The following is a 20,087-nucleotide window of genomic DNA, read 5'->3' on the forward strand; positions in this document are numbered from 1 at the left end:
ACAAAAAAGTAATTTTAAAAAAGAAAGAAAACAAAATGTGGGTTCAGGGGATCTGAACCCAGGCCCTCTTGCTTGCCAGCAAGCACTTTACCGACTGACTGTACTATCACCCCAGCCTCAACAAGTCCCATCTTCATCAGTGCCCTTCAGCTTCCTCCTCCCACAGTGAAATGCTGACTTCTAAACCTTAGTTTTGTCTCTACCAGTTAGCAAGAAATTAAGTTCACCCTCTCAGTTTTCCGTAGCTTTCAGAGGCAAAGTGAGCAATGAGGTGGTTGTGTTAATGAGTCTTTCTAACTACCTGGTGAATACAGACTTACTCTCCAGGCTTCAGAACACCCAGTAGCAGAGAGCAGGCTAGCTCCGTGTCTACAGGTTCCTGCTGAGTTTAATGCACAGAAGTCTTAACAGGGGCACAGGGGGTGTGGGAGACGGTGGGGAGGGGGGCTGCCAATTTCCACCAAACCCAAGATGGCAGTGGCCAGCCTCCCTGGACTCTTTCTGTGGCATGAGCTCACACACACGCAGTCATATTCAGGGACACTAAAATAAAAGCTCTTGGTGTGTGTGCGCCACACTTAACTTCTTATGTGTCACTGAGATTAAGCAGACTGATCAGAACACAACTTTCGCTTTGTCACTCAGAAGTAGAGAGACGGTCACACAGACTCCATCCTTTATTTAATCTTGGGGAAACATCTTAAAGCAGACGTTCTGGTCTTCACAGAACCCTCCTCCAAGTGCTGCAAATATTCACTAACAAGAATCATGGACAAACTTCAAAGCAGGTATATATTTTGGCCTAGTGATCATGTTTTATAACAACTTCGTTTGAAGAGTTGCTAGGGCTACGTTTATATACGATTCAGGAAGCGATCACTTACGCACTACCACACTCTAACTCAGTCCACTGGGGAGAGATTGTGTTACATTTTTCACTATAAAGGAAAAATATGGCTTATGAACATTTGCCCATTCGTGAAATTCCTTGACAGAAAGCAATCTGTGCTTCCAGTTAGAAAGGCAAAGGAAAACGGGCCATGTCCATAACTTCCTTCAATCCCCCACCCCCCAATCACACACACACACACACACTGCGGGGGCAACATCTGATCAAGACCACGGAGCAGATGATGCTCACGCCTGGGATGTGCCTGCTTCAGAGGCTCACCTAAATCCTAACACTGACACATTTAAGAGACATGGGGATGCTGTCAGTGCTTGGAGCACACTTTCTGGTCCTCTAACGATATCTAAACAGAGGAGAAGCATGGCTCAGCAACAAGAGGAAGCCAGGGAGTCCCACGTTTCTTCTCTGCCTCTGGCTAACTGGAACAAAACCCAGGCCAAATACTTAACTGAGGTGGGCTTTACTTTCAGTATCTGAGAAATGGAAGTGGAAACAGCAAATGCTATTTTACAGTTTGCAGAAGAGCACAATAAAGACGCTAATAGGTGGAAGTTGTATACAGCGTTACATGACAGGAATTGCAAACAGAAGCAGGCTGGGGTACTGCCTGATACTGGCCAACTCCTCTGAATGCCAGGGAGGAAAATCTGCTAAATAAGTAGGAAGTGTTATTAGCACTTCCTTCATTTTATAGTTAAACACAACAGCAGAAGCACAGAAAACATGAAAACACTTCAGGTGTGCCGGCCGGGGTCGCTTCCAACAAGTAGCCACTATTCTAAAACCTCAAGGAACTTAATGGCCACCCGAGTTCCTCCTGAAGATGGACCCCAGAGACTGAGGCCAAAACCTTCACAGAAATATACAGACATGGTTTTAAAATGGCTGTAACCAGTTTCACAGCTTCACATAGTCATCAATGACACAAAGTGCAGATGACAGCATGGTGCCAGGAGCGACGGGAATGCCATGAACAAAGCAATGACCACAGAGGAGAGACTCATCTCCAGCAGCAGTGCCAAGTCCATGCATTTGGTCACAGTTACCTAGTTAGACAGGAAATTACACATGCTAGGCAAGCACTCTAGCTATGAGCTACGTACCAGCCATTCATAGATTTTGTTAAAAGGAAACAATTTTTTTTTACATAAGGTCAACTTGCCATTGATAGCCACAGGTATAGTAATAGTAACACAACACAAATCAAACTAATGGGGACGCTCACTCATTCTTTTATTACTACTGCTATTATTATTTATCTATTTACTCTACATCCCGATTGCATCTCACTCATTCTTTCTTTTGTTTTGTTTTGTTTTGTTTTGTTCTGTTCTGTTTTTCGAGACAGGGTTTCTCTGTGTAGCCCTGGCTGTCCTGGAACTCACTCTATAGACCAGGCTGGCCTCGAACTCAGAAATCCACCTGCCTCTGCCTCCCGAGTGCTGGGATTAATGGCGTGCACCATCACACCCAGCCTTAAACATTTTTAAGTTAGGGAAAGAGAACTATTAAGAATGAGTGAGATGTAGCCAGGCGTGGTAGTGCACGCCTTTAATCCCAGCACTTGGGAGGCAGATGCAGATGGATTTCTGAGTTCGAGGCCAGCCTGGTCTACAGAGTGCATTCTAGGACAGCCAGGGCTTCACAGAGAAACCCTGTCTCAAAAAACAAAACAAAACGTTTATAGGAGGGGATTCTGCATTGTCCTCACCTGGCATGAGAACCAGAGTTTGGTCCCCAGGTGTCACAGAAAAAGCCAGTACAGTGGCACATGCCTGAAATCCTAGAACAGAGGACTGCCAGCCAGCCAGCCTGGCCTACACATGAGCTCCAGGTCAGTGAGAGACTCTTGTCACAAAAAAATAAAGTGGAGAGAGACCATTAGCAAAGAAACCAAGAATCATGCTCTGGCCTCCACTTGTATGCACTCATACATTCACATGCACACCCATGCTCACACACACAAATTCTAAAATTGACTATTCGACCTTTGGTTTCCTTTATGTTTAACAATCTGACATTCTCATTATAAAGCAATTAGAGATACACACAAAAAGACTACGGACATCTGAAGCACGGAAATTATAATCAGATTGACCAAGTGCATGGTTTCTGCTCGACACGCCAGGGCTGAATTACTTCAGCATGCCAGACTATCACCTGCTATCTCTAAGCACACTGCTTAGGAAGTCACAGCACATATACAATACTCCATGACTGCTACCTGTGGAGCACTGCTACCTGCAGAGCTCGGAGGATTCCAGGAACAAGCTGCATGCATGCCCATAGGTGACTAAATCATTTCAACTTCAAAGACATAGCCACTAAAAGACTTGGTTCCAGCCCAGTGGCTGCCTGAACAGAGGATTTCTTATGCAAGCCTTCATCATCGGCATATGAGAACAAATAGTCAACGTGCATCTTATTTTGTACCTGAAGAGGTGAGATACTGCTAGCTGGAATGCCAACAATTTAGAGTGAAAAACAATTTGAAAGGTTTGAAAGAGCAATACTTGCAGCAGTGATACCGATCACCACAGAAATGACCGACACAAGACAAAAAAAAAAAAATCAAGTGCAGTAGTACAGAAGGCCTGTAGGCCGAAAGCTGAGTCAGGAGCTCCTCTCCACCATCTCAGCCTGGTCCTCTGTCCACCTCTGCTTCATCATCATGGACGGGCAGACAGTAGTGTGCTTACACAGGAGAATGTCCTCGTTCTCAGGGGCTGCACTAAGAAACTGACTATAGAGTTGTCATGTCTGAACACAAGGACGATGTGAACCTGCAGAGAGAGTGCAGAGAGCAAGGCAAAAAGCAAATATGGCCAAAGGTTCATAGCCACCAAATCTAGGGAGATGTGCAGAGGTGTTTGCTGAATCGTCCTTTCAGGTTTGCTCCACGTTTGAAAAGTGTACTTCTGGTTATGAGTATGGCATCCACCGGAACCCCAGCACTCAGGAGGCAGCCTGATCTACACAGGCAGATCCAGGCTGGCCAGGGCTACACAGTGCTGTCTCAGAAAAGAAAAAAAAAAAAAAAAAAAAAAAAAAAAAAAAGAAAGAGAAGAGAAGAGAAGAGAAGAGACGAGAAGAGAAGAGAAGAGAAGAGAAGAGAAGAGAAGAGAAGAGAAGAGAAGAGAAGAGAAGAGAAGTTGGTATGCAGGGAAAGAGAGCATCAGAGACAGCACTATAGAGTGTGTCTGTACATTCACATCACCTAGGGACTTCCAAAAGCACCAAGGCCTGGGTCTCACTCCTGGGGTGTGTCTTGTAAAGGGTAATTCTGCACATGTTCTGTTAATATGGCAGAAAGTGCTTGAGTTGATAAGCCACTGCTTATCAACACTCTGACAGCCCAAATGCCCGAGTCAAAATTCTGATCATTTTTCCTTAACTTTTTTTAATCAATGAGAAGTTAACCATGTTTTCAAACTCGATGTAGGCATTTAAATGCAACAATAAAGAAATGTCCCCGGAACACGCACGGATAATGTAGGAACTACCGCATTAAATGCATCAGGGAGGAAAGCATTTCCTAAGCTTGAACCAGGCCTTCGGTGCTCTGCACTTGCTTAGCAGTGGGATGACCCTTGGCTCCATACTTGTACCACAAACAAACAAACAAACAAACAAACAAATAACAACAACAAAACACAACCTTGGAGTAGAAGAATAGGATGGGCTTGTTCTCCTTTAAACAAATCTAGAGAGTTTATAGCCCAGCATGCACAATTCAATTTAGGGAAGTGAAAAGGGGAGGGACTCTATTTAAGAGACACTAAGTATAAAAAGAGCGGGGACTTTGGTGATGGCTACATGGATAAAGTGCTGGCTGTGTAAGCTGACTTGAATTCTGATCCCCAGCACCCATAAAAGGCGGGCCCAGGCTGTGTCTTTCAGAACCCCAGTGTGGACAGGGAGATCTAGAGGGAGGGGGCTAACCAGACCATCTAGCATAGAAAGCAAGCTCAGTGAAAGAACCTGGGGGGGGGGGGGCAGAGGGAGGGAGAGAGAGAGGAATGCATGGGCATATGTACCCATGCACATAAAGGCATAAGCCCCGCCTCAACACATACTTTTTCAAAAGATGGTTTTACTTTACGTTTATGAGTGTTCTGCCTGCATGTATGAATGTGCACCACATGCCTGCCTGGTGCTCACAGAAGTCAGAAAAGGGCATTGGATCCTTTAGAACTGGGGTTACAGACAGTTGTGAGCCTCCATATGGGTTCTGCGAACCCCACACCTCTGGAAGAGCAACCAGTGCCCTCAACTGCTGAACCATCTCTCCAACCTCCCACAGAATTCTTAGTATAAAAATAAAAAGAACAGAGAAGCCTTACTAAAATTACATTCTTATCTCCGTGTCAAAGATGAATCATGATCAGCAAACCTGTAGAGAAAGGGTCCCTGGGAAACGCATAACTTCCAGTCTCCAAATCCAAATTTGTGCCGATTCTTTAAAGACACTCCAGTGAGTCTTATATATGAAGAGAAGCCCTCCAAGGTCCATCTGATACAGGAATTTGAAGCACCCATTCCTCTGTGCCTCCTCAGTCCCATTTGTTTTTCTTATTTTAAATGTGTTTGTGTGGCAAGGTAGGAAACATACATGACGAAAAGTTACATAAGAGAGAAACGATTAAGTCACAAACTCAAACCCTGCTTCACGGACAGGGGTGATTGTTCTCATGTTACCCAGCACTTGGGAAGCTAAGGAAGGAGGACACCTAGAACTCAAGGCTAGCCTGGGCTACAGACTGAGTCCCAGGCCAGCCTGGGCTATACAGTAAGACCCTATCTCCTCACTTGATCTTAGCCAAAAGAGTGAGAAGCAATGAGATCTTGTTAGGGAAGGAAAGAAACAAAACAAAAATTCTGATAATAGAGATGGTCATAGCAGTGCACCTCACAACCTAGGTGGCTTTAAAAGCAGGTTTATGGATGATACATTTAGAACATGCTTTTAAAATACTGAATTTGGAAATGTTTATTTTGATACAGGGTATCTGCTGTCTTTCCTAGGTTGTTTTTTTAAACTCAATCCTCTCATCTCAGACATTCAAGTAACATGGATTACAGGCATGGACCATGGGAATCAATTTGGTAAACTCCCTCTCTCTCAAGCTCTCACTCTCTCCCTTCTCTCCTCTCTTCTCTCCTCTCTCTCTCTCTCTCTCTCTCTCTCTCTCTCTCTCTCTCTCTCTCTCTCTCTCTCTCTCCCTCCCTCCCTCCCTTCCTCCCTCCCTGGCCAATCTCTCTGTCTTTAGAGATGGGTACTGCCCGGGATCCAACCCAGGACTTCACACATGCTAGGCACATGTTCTACTACTGACCCCCATGGCAGCTTGTTGCTTTTTGTATTGAAACAGTGTTTCATACAGTCCAGGCTAGTCTCAAACTCACTATGTAACTGAGGATGGCTTCGAACTCCTGATCCTTCTGCCTTCACCTCCTAAGTGCTAGAATTACAGCCATCATACAACATCATGTTAGGTTACAATCTGGTACACTGTGCACACACACACACACACACACACACATCCTTGAATTCATTTACAACAGATAACACACATAACTATTCTAGAGGGGGGTTTCAATCAGACATAAGAGGGACAATAAACTCTGCAGGAAGAGAAACTCTTTAAGGGTTGTTTTAAGTCTCCACAAAAGTGTCTAAAAACTTTCATTAACAGATAAACTGTGAGATTTTGTACTTTTATCCCCAAATTTAAATCTAAGAGACAGGAATGCATTATATTATCCTATCTTAGACATAGTTCCAAATAAAGAAACATATGTGATCTAAAAATAATGTTAGCATTTCAAAACACTCAGAAAAAAAATTCAACAAACCCACGGTTCACACAGTATTGTGTTTGAATTTAAATCCAAGGCTAGAACCCTGCTGGGTAAGTGCTTGCCTAGCATGCACAAGGCCTTAGGTCCAGTTCCAGCACTAAATAAAGACGTTTAAAAAAAAAAAAAAAGTAACAGGCCTGTCTGCTAAATTTCAAAGCAAAATAATTTAGAAAGATTACTTATAAATTATAGCAATATACTCAGACTTCTTAAGTTAGCCAAATTAGGTGTAGGCATACCCACCTGGCAGACAGGACTATTCTAGGCAAAGCTGGGGAGAAGGTATCTTTAGTAGCTGGCAAAAGGGCTGCCTGTTCACCCTTCTTCAGGGAACTCCCCTTGACTACAGCACCTTCACTGATGTTTCAAGGGTTCCCAGCCTTGGGCCTTTTATGTATTTACTTTTGACTCAGGAACCTAAAATACATTCAAACTGTGTCTAAAACCTCTGCTCACAGGTGCAATTTCTGCTTCCCTTGGGGACAGTGAGGCCTGCTCCATTTTTCACTGCTTCCCTACTGAGAGTCTGTGTGGTAGCTGCAGAAGAAACTATTCTTTGTTCAAGACACAAAAGCCTTCCAACCAATGTTACTTAGACTTAAAGGAAGGCTGGATTCCCGAGAAGGCTCCCCAGAACCTCCGGAGGGCGGGTCTATTTATCTAGGACTTGTGTTACCGCTGCAGCACACGCCAACCAGACTTTGCATTATGCTACGTTACATACGGCCAAACATAAAGGACTGATTTCGTTGCAGGGGTCTTTTGTCTCTAGTGGACTATAGGCATCACTGGGAAGATGCTGTGGCTTACTATACTCCCAAGAACCTAGGACATATACTAAATATTCATAAACATGAAACTAACTCACGATCATCACTACATGTAATGCTACTTTATAAAACATAGATATATTCACTTTGTTATTCGAGATGAAACTGACACTATCAGTTTCATTTGTGCAGGAAATTACAAAACTGCAGTCACTGAGACTGCAACCTTAGCTCCCACTGTAAGCAGGCAAAGCAAACTCAAGGTTCTCTTGTTAATTGTTTAATATTGCTGGGACAACTAAGTGGCTACATTCCCATTGTGAAACATTCATTGTTACCAATTTTTTTATTTTTATTTTTATTTTTTTATTTTTTGGCTTGGTCACAAAGGAAACAAAGGGACAGGAGAAAACAACTTAAAAAGTCCAATTAAAAAAAAAAAATCTAGGAAACACTCCAAACCATGATCATCATAAAGTTTTCCAGGGTTAATAAATAAGGAAGATTCATGATTTCTGGGAGAAAGTGACATTGTTATGTTTTGATGTCCCAACTCAAATTCAAATACAAATTGTTTACTCAAATGAATTGTGTGGTCGGAATCAGGATTCTCTTTATACAAAATCAAAGGACATAAAATCTACATTAAGAGTCTTTCCTGTTATCATTTCATCAGTGTGCAATGGTTAATTATGGCTGCTACCAAGCTCTGACTTCCCCCAAACCCTCTGGAACCTGTTTCCAGAGTGGAAATATGCCTTTCTTTTCCACTCTGCAACCCCACACTGCCTAGCTGGTCCACATCAGGGACTCCAGAATACAATGTGTCTAATTTTATTTGCATTAAATGAAATGTACAAAAGGAACTAGAAAGATAGCTCAGCAGTTAAGAGCACTGGTTGCTCTTCCAGAGGACCTGTGTCCAATCCGCAGCACTGACAGGGTGGCTCACAACCACCTATAACTCCAACTCCAAAGGATTTGATGCTTTCTTATGGCTTCCACAGGCACCAGACATTCAGACTGCACAGATGGACATGCAGACAAAATACCTATACACATAAAATTAAATTAAAGATGAATTAAATTACATTTTAAAAATAGCAACAGATTGTTTTCTAAGTCAGAGAGAAGAGCCAGGCAGTCTTGCTGGTACACATCTGTGATTCCTGCATTCACTGAGAGGGTTGACACAGGAGTCCCAGGTCAGCCTGACTAGAAGCAAGTTCAAGGCCAGCCTGGGCAACATAATGTGTTTGAGATCCTGTCTCAAAAGGATGACCTATTTATTTTATTTAATGGGACTTAAGGACTTCTGACTTGGGATGTCTGAATAATGTCAAGAAGTTTGAGAAATCAATAAATATTCCTACCAAGTCAAAGACTGTGGTCCTTGGGAATTTTTTTTTTTTACTCACAAAATTTTTATGGACATAGTACTTTGAAATACATATTTGGGTCTGGAGGTATAGCTCGGTGGTAGGACATCTGCTGTTTATGCTTATGGGCTGATTTTCAGCATCACAAAGAAAGAAAAAAGCATTCATTTTTATGTTCTGATTTTTCTAGGTAAAAATCCAAACAACAGTTAACCCAAAGGGGACATTTCATTTGAATTAAAGCCAATGAAGACAGTAATGCCGATATGACTTCAACGGGGACATTAATCATGCAACAATGTGAGTCTGGAAAACTTCACTGTGGCTGAGGTCTGATGTCCTGACACCATTTCAAGAGTTTAAAAACAAAACAAAAGGAGCTGTTGCTTCCCGTGTCACATGCCGTGACTTTCTCAGGAAAGTCGCCCTCAATGTGGTTGGGGCAGTCACCACATAGAAAAGAAAGCTCCTTATAAATTCAGCAATCACTTGGCATGGAGCAAAACAAAGTCCATGTCTGAGACACTTTACAGTGACATCAACAAAGGGGGAAAAAAAAAAAAAGGCTGTACCACACACACACACCCCAAAAATATTCAGTAAATAATAAAGATGTTAATATTTTTTCTGTTGCCATTTCTCTCGAGTACTTTGAGCCATGTCTTAGGTTTACAGTGTGGCCTTTAAACTTTAGGTAAACTGCAGGTGAGATGATCAATGCTCATCTTTCTATAAAACAAAGAAAATCTTTCTATAGAAAAGGCTTTTCCATTGGTCCAATATAGCAGTCTAAAATAAGAGAAAGCTTTATCTCTACATGTTCTACATCGGCAAATGCACAGAGAGCTGAAGGAAAAATTAACATGGTCAAGAAAAAAACTCAGAAAGATGTCACAAGCACATGCATATGCACACATGCACATGTACACACACATGCACACATGCACACACACACAAATGAGTGCAATCATTCAGAAATAGTAAGAAAATTGAAAACGACTTTCAACAAAGACTTGTGGGAAACAATACTTAAAAGGTGGGATACTTTGATTATTTGATATGTTAAAAGTAAGCATTCAGGGTTATCACACAAATCATCCTATACCGATGGACTTTAAATTCAAAAGCAAGGAATGCATCAAGCTGCTGTTTCAGCTCAGCGGAGATGGAACAAACAGGGAAGTCGTTGGGTGTTTTGTTTTGTTCTTTAAGTTGATTCCTGGGAGCAGGCTGGAGAGACAGCTCAGTAGTTCAGAACAAATTAAGTTCCCAGCACCGTGTCAATCAGTTCCTAACCGCCTCAACTCCAGCTCCAGGCTTCTAGCCTCCGTGCACACACCTAAAGTAACACACATGGTAATTAAAACTAAACCCTAAAACAAAAAGAGTGGCTTCTTTTGCAGGGGACGGGGGCTGTAGTTCAGTGGCAGAGCCTGTGTTGAGTGTGCGCAGAGTACAGTCCCAGCAGTCAGAAAAACATTTATGCTTAAAAAACCTCACATTTGAGAGGTCAGTACTCCCTATCTTCAAAACTGATGAGGCATTTCTGTGTAGGACTCGTTTGTTTAAACAGGTCCTATTACGAAGCCACCAACATTACAGGTTCACATTGAGAGTTGAACATTATCATAAGGCTGCCATAATTGCTAATAATTAAAGAAAGAGTAAGGCTGAATTCTAACAAATTTATATAACAGGAAAACTCTACACCTATTTTTTGGGACCGACTCTCTTGAGGCCCAGACTGACCTTGAACACACTAGGGAACTGAATCTTCTCATCCTCCTCCCTCCCCTTGCCAAGGCTAGGTCTGAAGACGCATGCCACCACACCTCGCCACCTTCTCAGGTTTATTTTTTATATTTATTTGTTTCTTTGTTTGACCTGGGCAGCCCTGGCTGTCCTGGAACTCTCTCTGTAGACCAGCCTGGCCTCAAACCCAGAGATCCACCTGCCTCTGGCCCCCAAGTGCTGGGTTTTACCTTCTAAGTTTTAAAGGTTCTTAAATCCTATAGTCCTGCAATCCCAACACTTGGAAGAAGGTGGCAGGAGGATCAAGAGTTCAAGGCCAAACTGGATCACATGAGACCCAGTCTTAAAGCAAAACAAAAAGAAAACCTACAACAAAGACAATGGTGAAGGCTCACTGTTCATTTTTAGAGGCCATGCAGGGTGATCTTTAAAGTACAGCCTTTCAGTACACACCCTTGTCCATCCCCCTAAATAAAAGGAACTAAATGGGATAAAGCCAATCCTTCAAGCCACTCCACTCTGAGTGAGTATATTCTACTTCATTCAAACAGTACATGAATGACTACAAAAGAGGGTCCCAAACCCAAGCTCCCTTTAAAAGGAAATAATGCATGAATTTTTCTTTGACTTTCTTTTTAAGTTTTTCTCTGCTTTTGTTTGTTTTGACAAGAAATCTTAAGCCTGGCTCTGTGTGTGTATGTGTGTGTGTGTATAATTTATTTTTATTATATGTTTATTAATGTTTTTGCCTGAACGTATGTTTGTGTGAGAGTGTCAGATGCCCTGGAACCAGAGTTACAGACAGGAATGAGCTGCCATGTGAGGGCTGAGAACTGAACCTCAGCTCCTCTGGAAGAGCAGTCAGCACTCTTAACTGCTGAGCCATCTCTCCCCTCCAAGCCTGGGTCTATTGTTACAGTTTGTTTGTTTGTTTGTTTGTTTTTCTTTTTGGGTGAGGAGTGATATTAGGGATTGAACGGGGCTCAATTCTTTTTTTTTAAGATTTATTTTTTATTTTATGTGGCTGTCTTGCCTGCACATCTGCATGAGCAAAGGCAAGAAGACGACGACTACGGATCTCTGAGAACTGAAGGCATGGATAGTTGTGAGCCATCTTGTCAGTGCCAGGAATTGAACTCAGGTCCTGTAGAAGAGCAACTAGTGTTCTTAATCACTGAGCCATCTCTCCAACCCTTAAAAACATATTTTAAAGCCAGGCAGGATACCACATACCTTTAATCTCAGTACTTGGGAGGCAGAGGCAGATGGATCTCTGAATTTGATGCCAGCATGGTCTTCAAAAAGAAACCGCATCTCAAAAAGAAACAAAACATAACAAAATGATATTTCAAAGTCAGACACAGTGGCCCATGCTTATAGCAGAGCATTTTAAAGGATAAAACAAGAAGAACTGCCATTAGCTCAAGATAGGTGTAGTCCACAGTGTAAGTAACAGGCCACCCAAGGCTACACAAAGAAGTAAAAGAAAAAGTACACAAACAGCAAGACGTGGCCACCTGGCCATGATCCACACTCAGAAGGCCAAAGCAGGAGACCACAGGTTTCAGCGCTGCCTGGCCCATACATGCATGAGAACTGGTTCTGTCTATAAAGAAGGACATTTTTCTAAAATTTGATTATTTTAGTCAATTAAAATGCAATATGGCCAACAAAACCATGTAGCATCATTTGATCAAACAAAGGATTGCATACACAGACTTACCTGGTTACAGGAGCTGCCTCCTGAGCTTCTACCTCAAGAAGGCTTTACAATGTCATAAAACTCAGCCACACTCCTGATTTTGTAAATGAAGATGCTTCTTTTAATTCATGCATTTTATAACTTCAGAGGGCTCAGTGACCAAGCTACATTGTATTGACAAGTAAAATAACAAGTTTCCATAAACGATGCAGGCAGTGGCCCGTGCAGTGTGTTTGTTTAAAAGTAACAGGGTTCCCAATTGTGTAACGTCTATGAAAATGTGGGAAAGTCTGAAAATCATCTCATTTACTGATTCCACATACCTGCCACATATCTACTGTAGCTACTTCAGCAGTAAATTATTATTACTACGACTGTTCAAGAGAAAGAGTTTGATTCCTGAATGGAAACAGAAGCAAAGCTTCAGTCCTTGAGGAAGTGGCGCCATGGAAGACTCACACATTCTCTTTATTAATTCTGAAGCAGAGAATTATATCCGATCACCATTTGATACATTCAAAATCTAATTTGTATGGTTCACATTAATGAAGAATAGCATTCAACTTAGTGACAGAAAGCTTACAAGTCAGAAAAGGCTATGATTAAGACCTGGATATGTCAGGTAACAGAGGAAGATATCAGATGTGCCTTTTCAGAGTACTTTAGTATAGTCTTCAAAATAAAAACCATTAATAGAAAATAAATTGTAAATTTTACTTACTCTCTAAGCACCAAAATAAAGTTAAAAAAAATACCCACCTACCCCCAAGTGCTGGGATTAAAGGTGTGAGCCACCACAGGACAAATAAAATAAAAATTCAGTTCTAAAGTAACAGCAGTCTCTACACTATCAGACTTAACTGTACATTCAGCTATTCATAAACAATTTGAAAACCCTGTTTAATCACTTGCACATGGTTATTCGCTCCTTTCTAAGCCAGGTGCTCTGCTAGGCACCAGGCATGGACTCAGGAATGAAATGCTACTGTTACCTTTACAAATACTTCTGTTTAGCCAGGAGAAAGCCACCGGAGGCAACAATTATGCCATTTTTATAACAATTTTGTAACTGAGGCAGGCACGTGATACTATGCAAATTTAAATGAAAGAAAGCCAAAAATGGTGCCTCACACTTGAAATCCTAGCACTCAGGAGGCCAAGCACTTGATGATAGCTCGCCTGGACCAGAGTGAGAGTTTATCTCAAAAAGAAACAAAAGTGACAGAGTGTAAACAACTCAACTCATCCAAGGAAGTAAAGCCATTTTTCAAAAACAATGTCGCACTATATAGTCCCTGTTAGCCCTTAAATTCTGATCATTTGGCCTCAGCTTCCTGAGTGCCAAGCTTACAGGTATATACAGTATGTCTTGCCCAATAACTGAGTGTCCTTCCTTTCTGTCTGTGTATGTGTGTGCATGTTCCTGTGTGCAGGTGAGCACGAACGTGTGTGTGCATATATGCAGAAATCAGAGACAACCTCAAGTATCATTGCTTAGGCACTATCTACTTTGTTTTTGAGACAATGCCTCCCACTGGGCTGGAACTTGCCAAGTAAGCTAAGCTGGCTGGCCAGAGAACAGCAGCCTGTTGCTGCTTCTGCAGTACTACGACTGCAAGCGTACTCACCAGAACCAGCTTTTTAATGTGGGCTCTGGAGCTGGAGAGATGGCTCAGCAGTTAAGAGCACCGACTGTTCTTCTAGAGGTCCTGAGTTCAATTCCCAGCAACCACATGGTGGCTCATAACCATCTGTAATGGGATCCAATGCCTTCTTCCACTACAGTGTACTCGTATACATAAAATAAGGAAATATTAATGTGGGGTCTGGGGATCAAATTCAGGTCCTCATGCTTATAAGTGATTTAACAACTGAGCTATATGTGGCTTTTTTGAAGAGATTTTGAGAAAAAGGCTTGTTATGAAGTCCTGGCTGACATAGAACCTTATATGTAGACCAAGATGGCCTTAAACTTGCAGGAATCTTCCTGTTTCTACCTCTGGATTACTGGTGGCTTACAGGTGTGTGCCACCATATCTGGCTTCTAATAATAGAATTTCTTTAAAGTTTTATATAAACTCTATTTCAAACATCAGAAATATTTATAAAAGTCTTCTTTTATTAACAGCAATGATTATTACCTTCATTTAAAAATATACGACTGAGGCTAAGCATACAGCTCAGTGGTGAACTACTTACTTTTACATAGGCAAGGCCCTAGATTTGATTTCTTAGTGCAATAAGGAAAACAAAACAAACACACTTCTTTTTAAAAACTCACCTGTATACAAGAAACAAAAAATGAGCTAAACTCAGGAAGATATCCCAAACACTTCAGAACCTCTGCACATATGAGCTTATCTGCTCTCATCATAACAACATGGAGTAGGTGCTGCTACTGTCCTCCTTTTATAGATGAAATAACTAACGGTAACTTGGTCAAGGGCACACAAATGGCAAAAGAAAATACTGAGACTTGAACCTACAGAACCTGATTTGAGAACTCTCTCTTTGCATTTTGTTTTGAGTTTAGTTTGGTTGGTTGATTTTTGGGCCTCCCTGGCAGATGGGCACCTGATGGGCACTAGCAGCCTGATTCTGGAGGGCGCTGTACTCCTTCTCCTGTGTGTACGGTAAGTGAATGTTTATTGGTATTCCTGTATCTTTGCACGTGCATGTGCACATACACAGAGGTTAGAGGTCGGCATCAAGTATCTGCTGCATTCTTTCTCCATCTTTTATTGAGATAGGGTCTCTTGCTTGAATCCAGCGCTTGCCAATTTGGCTAGTCTAACTAGCTAGTTTGCCCCAACAGTCCTTGTCTCCACTGCCTCACCCCCGCCCCACCCCACAGTGCTGAGATTACAGGAAGGCTGCCACATTTTTGTGGGTACTGAGAATCTTGAGTTCAGAAAATGGACAACCAACTGAGCAATCTCTTCAGCCCCTGGGACCTCACTCTGCAATTCTACGCAGATACCTGTCTTCCAGCAGTGATGTTGTCTATGGCAAGCATTCTATTCATCTTTGGGGGAGGGGAGGTCTTTTAAAGAGGAGTCTTTCTGGAGAAACAACTGGAGAAAATCACTACAGTCCAGATTATTTTAAACTTGTCCAAGGTCACAGAGCCAGTGAGGGAGAGATACTGGCAAAATTCAAATTCAGACAGCAGGATGCCCTGTGCTTTGAGGCTTCAGCCTCATGAAAAAAGTCACATGCAAATTTATTAAACAACTCAAAAAGGCTCTGTGTAAGTCTTCCTGAAATATACTGAAAGGTCTTGAAGCTGGTGACAAGCGCTTCTTTAAAGCAACATTTACATATAAGTCACTTTTAAACTTCACCACTTTGGACTGATCATAACCACATTTCTGCTCTTTAAAAAGAAATCTTTCTGTAGCAACTTGGCAGATTTCAGTACAGGAACAGTCTATTCTTTAAAATTAAATTTAGTAACAACTTATTCTGGTTAGTCTGAAAGAGAAGTAGAAAATGAACTACTAAGAGGTCTTTGCTGTACTTTAATATTTCAAAATATGTTTGGTTTGGCCTAATTTAAATCTTATGGACAACTAGTGCAAGGTAATAGCGACTTAAAACTAATGAATTCTAAACAGCAACCCTGGAAGCCAACTCGGAGTAACCATTTCTTATCATTCTTTCACCTCAAAATAAATACTAAAGGTCCATACAGCAAGACTCTCGTGATGCAGGTAGTGGTGGGTATTCGTAGTCCGGAGGCATTTAAGATGGAGAAACCAAATTAAAAACTGAAGAAATTCTGTAGAATAATGTTGCTTAAAGAGTAGTCAAGAACACAAAAATTGTATACCCAAAGAAACAACCTCTAAGCTGTTCTGTGCATAAAGACGAAGACAGAATTCTGCGTTGCAATGCCTCCCTAGAGCAAGAGAAAATCGAAGTGGACATACCATGCTGGATTCCCTTCTCACCTGCTCTCTTCCAACAGGTTTAGACTTTCAGAACCTTTAATACTGAATTCACATTTTTCACAAGAAAACCTATAAAATTGCTTCAAAATAAAAACTAAGCCAGTAGGCAACCAGTATTCTCCTCTATCACCATGCACTCAAATTACAAACACCTTTTGCTTTGCCTTTATTGAATGAAAGTTAACTTCGATTTAGAGGAAAATGTGCCCCCATTAGGCATTTTACACTTTCTGCGGGGCACTCAGTCTATCAGATCACATCGCAGACTATTACTGCTCACTTAGGCATTCAAAAGACAGAGAGCATGCCAGCACCAATTATTTCACAGGCGGCATAATGCCCCGCTGGTGGAAGTCTGGCAATACCTACATGTACAGCAAGACAGGAGAAGGAGGGTGTCAAGGGCGGGCGGGGGGGGGTGGAGAGAGGGGGAGCGAGAGAGGGAAGGAGGGAGTCACCTCCTCATCCACGCCGACCGGGAACCTCCAGCCACAACCTGATCCCTGCCCTGCCCAAAAGTGGCCCGGCCACCACATTTTTATTTATTTATTTATTTTTGCAGACCACCCCACCCCAAACCCCACTCGGTACTCACCTTCCGCGAAGAAGTGGGCGCCCGGTCCAGCCCCCGGGCGGGTCGTACGGCCGCAGGGAGAGGACGTCGGTCGGCGCGTCCCTCGGTGCGGGACAGGGGATCCCGACGAGTGGGAGCGCGGAGGAGCGGGAGGAGGAGCGGGGTGGGGGCTCCCGCTCCTACGGAGCCCGCTGGTCCTCCACCGCTGCCCCGCGGAGGAAAGCCGACCGAGGGATGGACTGACTGTCGGGGAAACGGCGGGGATGGGCGAGACGGGCTAAAGGGGCGATACGGCGCACGGACTGGACGGGAGACAGCAAGAAGCGGCTCGGGGTCTAGCCCATGCCGTGGCGGCCTGGGGGCAGAGGCTAGCTGAAGGGAAGTTGCCGAGGCTGGCGAGATGCGGGAGGAGGACGCACCGGGAGGAATACAGCCAGCCAGCCATGGATAGCGGGGCGCCGAGAGCAGGGGCGGCCGGCGGCGGGGAGCACCGCCCGCTCAGCTCGCTCAAGACATTTAATTGGATTGATAGGTTGTGCAGTGACTCACAGACTTTAAAGAGTCCTAGGGCAGTCCCCGCCCAGCTGGACCGGGAAGAAGCGGCGGGGCGGGCGGGGTAGGGGGCTGGGGAGAGCCGCGAGGGAGGCGGTGGCGGGGCGGGAGCGCAGCGAGGCTGCCCAGTGGCAGGGCGTACCGCCGTGACGGGCGTGACCATAGACCAATGGCAGTGAGGCTCGCTAGGTGGCTGGCTTCGCCCCTGGCCCAATGAGTCTTCTAAGGACACTGTAGAGCACCGGGCGGGGGAAGTGATGGGGGTGGGGAGAGGTGGGTGGACGTTGAGCAGGAGGAGGAGAAAAAGAGCCGCGGGAGACCCGCGGAGTCACTCTGCCCTCCTCGTTCTAGAAGCGCGCTTTCCGCCAATCCGAGCGCCACCTGGGGGTGATGGACGCCGGCCTGTGGCCAATGAGGAGGAGAAGCTGGCGGTGAGGAGCGGGCGGGCCCGCGCTCTGGCTCCCTCCTCCCGCGCGGTCCTCCAGCCCGCCCGGCCCGAGTCAGTCACGCAAGTAACCGTGTGAGAACCGGGCCGCGCGGGGCGGGGCGGGGCGGGGCGGAGCGGGGCGGGGCACCGCAGCTGGCAGCCTAACCCTGGACCGGCTGGAGGGGCGCGCGGGCGGGCCCCTTGCGAAACCTGCCAGCGGACCTGCCGGCCAAGCCCACTCTCAGGGCGGACCGATTCGGAGTGGATCCGATCCAAACTTGATCCGCGTCCATAGTGTCCACTGCTAAAACAGCCCCGGTGGGCACGTGCTCTGGGATTTCAGGAGCCAAAGACGCAAGGCGTGGCAATCACTTTGGCCCAGGATTTGCCCGTTTTGTGGGGGAAGTCGCCTAGGGTGTAGACAGGTTGAAACAGCTCCTCGGAACACATGTCCTTTTATTGGGTTTCTGGAAAAGGCACTTCTTAAACTGGTGTGAACGACTCTGTTCGGGCTTTGCAGTACGCGTGTATCTTAGCTTTCTCCAAACGTCCCTCTGCACTCTCCCACTCCCTCACCTTGAACCCTAAGGCAGTGCCTGAGTGCACCTACTCAGTACTCGTTCCCAGGAGCTATGGCGTGTCTCAATATTTTGGCTGTTGTCCAGTAATCACTTCACAGACTTTAACCCATTGTTATGCATTAGGACTTGAAAGAAATCCCCCCAAAAAGCAAACACGCTGGCAAAACCCATCTTCTTACCTACAAAATGCATTGTTTGTTTCGGGTGTTGTTAAGACAGAGTCTCGATACTTGATCCCGGCTGTCCTAGTATTTGCTGCGTAGCGCAGGCTGGCCCTTAAACCTGTTTCATCCCTACTGCCTTGACTTCTTGGCTTCCTGGATTCAAAGGTGTTTTCCTGGGGCTTAAAACAGCTGCATTCCTATTCAAATAGACTGGAATACCCAACACCCACTTTTGAAATAAGTACTGGTGAGACAATATTACTTTAGGATCTTGAAGTGAGTGAGACTCCCCCACCCCCACCCTCACCCCGAGATAACAGAAATCCACAGTGCTTTAGAAATGGGAAAAAGATAAAAATGAAGACAAATGTTTACTCTGGTCACATTGGGGCTTTCCTTAACTGTGCTCACCTTAGGACCCAGACCTTTCTGGAGCTTAATTGTGACACAGCTTGACTCCGTGATACCTTCTGGTCCAGAATCTATTAATGAAAATGAACTGTGCCAGCAACTTCTTGCAACACACAGCTCATTTATGCATTTTCTCTTCGTGTGTTGAAACTACACTGGAGCTATGCAGGGCAGGGGACCTAGTGTTCTCACTGTCAGCCTAGTGATTCGTACAAGGTGAACAATGTTAGCTGGATCCCTCACTGTGGCAAAAACAAACAAAACACCCCACTACTTCTAATCTGGGTTACTGTACTACATTTTATTTTATGCAGATGAGTGTCTGCTTGTATTTATTATTTATGTGTACTATGTTAGTGCCTGGTGCCTGTAAAGGCCAAAAGAAGGCATTGGATCGCCTGGAGTCAGAGAAAGCTGCTCTCACAGCTGTGTGGGTGCTGGGAACCAAACCTGGGTCCTCTGCAAGGGCAGCAAAGTGCTCTTAACTTCTGAGCCATCTCTCCATATATATATATATATTCTTCTATGAGGTCATTTTATAGATAGGTAAATGTAGTGGATTATTGTATATACCATAATGGTACTATGAACAGATTTTGACTCTGAAAGATCTCCAAATAAGGGTTAGCAATCTCGTGGTGGAAGAGCTATGGCTTGCCTCCAATCCTTACCATGTGTCACTTTAGAATTCTGTGCCCTCCTTATTCCAATATTTCTTGAAGTGTGGAAGGCCTGCTAGATTCCTGGGTCTCCCCTCAGGTCTATGGGTTACTTGCTGCTTGCAATAGTTCAGGTGATTTGAGTATTGACACACTAACCACTTCATTAGACACCTCTCTTTCTTCCTGTCCTTACTCTTTTTTCCTCTCACATCTATTTCTCTCCTGGCTTCTACTTTATGATCGTTTTGTGATCACTTGCGTATTTGCTGTGCATAAGTCTGAGTAGAAAGTGTTGTGTGCTGCTGTTCTTGGGGAGACAGAAACAGATGTCTGATTACCCAGGGCAAAGCTAAGTATCACAAAAGGCCAACTTACTGAATCAATGAAT

At 44.0% G+C, this 20,087-nt stretch overlaps 1 protein-coding gene across 2 annotated transcripts in view; it reads right to left on the reverse strand.

Moving 5' to 3' along the window:
- The window catches only part of Sertad2 (SERTA domain containing 2), a 106,848-nt gene extending 89,379 nt beyond the window's left edge, over window positions 1–17,469 (reverse strand). For both annotated transcript variants that reach the window (XM_029483675.2, XM_085829092.1), the window contains exon 1: window positions 16,924–17,469. The gene's annotated coding sequence lies outside the window, so the exon portion shown is untranslated. The remainder of the gene's footprint in view (window positions 1–16,923) is intronic.
- Window positions 17,470–20,087: the final 2,618 nt, after the last annotated feature.

The sequence above is a fragment of the Mus caroli genome, unplaced genomic scaffold (genome assembly GCF_978045245.1).
Source record: "Mus caroli unplaced genomic scaffold, Mus_caroli_1 scaffold_13, whole genome shotgun sequence".
Taxonomy (NCBI): Eukaryota; Metazoa; Chordata; class Mammalia; order Rodentia; family Muridae; genus Mus; species Mus caroli.